Raw genomic sequence first — 1,949 nt, 5'->3', positions numbered from 1 at the left:
CATTATCAACTTCCTCTTCATTGTCACCCCCAACAATCAAGTCATTATAACCCCCAACAATCAAGTCATCCAACATAGATGGTGATGACCGTAATCCCCTTATCACTCTTTTGCACATAGAGTGAATGATCAGCATCTGCCATATGAAAGCCAATGGCAATAAAATACTATACAATCTTATCACGCCATGCTCTCGGTGCATGCTTTAAGCCATATATGGCTTTATGCAGCTAGCACATATGCTTTGGATGAATCAGATTCTCATAACCAAGTGGCTATTCTAAATATACTTCTTCTTGTAATTCACCATGCCAAAACACATTCTTTACATCCATGTGATATGAAATCCAACCGTTTTGATGTAGCCACTATAATAACAGCTCTCACGGTTGACATCTTAGCAATGGGACTGAATGTCTCTTCATAATCAATGCCATAGGTTTGAGCATAACCTTTGGCAATCAATCTCGTCTTATTTATACCTGCTGCTAATGCTTGCATCATCTGAGTTGTGCTTCACTTTGTAGACTCACTTACACCCAATAGGCTTTTTACCCTCAGGAAAAGGCACCAATTTCCATGGCTTGTTTGCATCCAATGGAGCCATTTGTTCATGCATGGATTTCCCCGAATGTACATGCCCAACAACATCCTCAAAATATGTGGGTTTAGCCTCCTACATAACCTTTTCCATGTATACATAATGGTGAGCTACATAACCATTATACATCAATCTCTGAATAGGGTTTTTGACCCTACTCAACCTGCATCATTGTGGATCTGTCCTTGGTGTCCTTGCGGTTGCCTTAGCCTTCCTTACACCTGGTCTCCTGATAGTTGGACTCCCAAACTCCTCATCAAGGCTCTGCTCTGAGCCACTAGACTCTTCACCAACATATGAATGCTCTGTTGAAATGTCAGGCTCTAAGAGACTCATCAACCTTCTCTTTAACTTTATGTGATGCACTTGCTAAACTTGCACAACCGATTTTCTGACACATCCTACCACTACATGGTCCATCAACAAACCCACTCCTAGAGGATTCTCTCAGTCCACTTATCAATGACCTACGATGACGTGTATTCAATGTAACCACCTGCTCCCCCAATTGAGTCTTTTACATCAACTTACCAACTGCTCATCTCATCAAAGACAACATCCCTGCTCACCATCATCTCACACGTGATAGGATTATATCATCTGTATCCCTTTTTCTCAAGGGAGTAACCAGTGAACACACATTTTTCAGGAGCTCTTATGTGTGCTTGCTCGCATGCGTGTGAGAGAGTGAGTGTATAAGATTGAGTGGTGAGGAGGGTCGAGCTTCCATTGGAGTGCGATGGTGGTGGCGCCTACTAGCGGCGGGTGGAGTGGAGATTTTGGGTGCGACTACGTGGAAACATCACCTCCTATAAGAATTCCATCTGGGACATTAATGCAATGGGAAGGAGATTTCCTCTTCAATGTTACCATTGTCAAGGTCCCTATTGAGTTTTAGAATTCCATATAAAGTTTTCTCAACTCAAACAAGTTGTGTCCTCAAACATACCACCAATTACTTGTAACCGTTGTGGCATAGATCATTAGATTAAGGACTTCCCCAACAAGACTGTGGTGACAAGTCCATAGACGGGACCCATCATCACATGCTTGGGATAAGGAATCAAACCCAAAGTAGATCTTAAAGAATCTAGATCCCACACCTTTGAATGCTATCACCCAGCTACTACAAGCCCAAAACCAACATGTTCTTGAGCAACGATTTGTGGCCTTGGTAGCAGAGTCTAAAAAGAAGAAGGGCCATAGGAGAAAAAAGTCTATTAAGAATGGAAAAACAAAAGAGACTAAAAAGATAAATCTGGGAACGCCTCAAGAGACAGTCTTCATTAGGGACTTGGATGAGGACTTGGACTCCTTGGACATAAGGGCGGATTCTGAACTTGGCAAG

Source organism: Cibotium barometz, chromosome 11, assembly GCF_041138505.1.
Source record: "Cibotium barometz isolate CiBa-2024 chromosome 11, ASM4113850v1, whole genome shotgun sequence".
NCBI lineage: Eukaryota > Viridiplantae > Streptophyta > Polypodiopsida > Cyatheales > Cibotiaceae > Cibotium > Cibotium barometz.
This window is presented reverse-complemented; position numbering follows the sequence as displayed.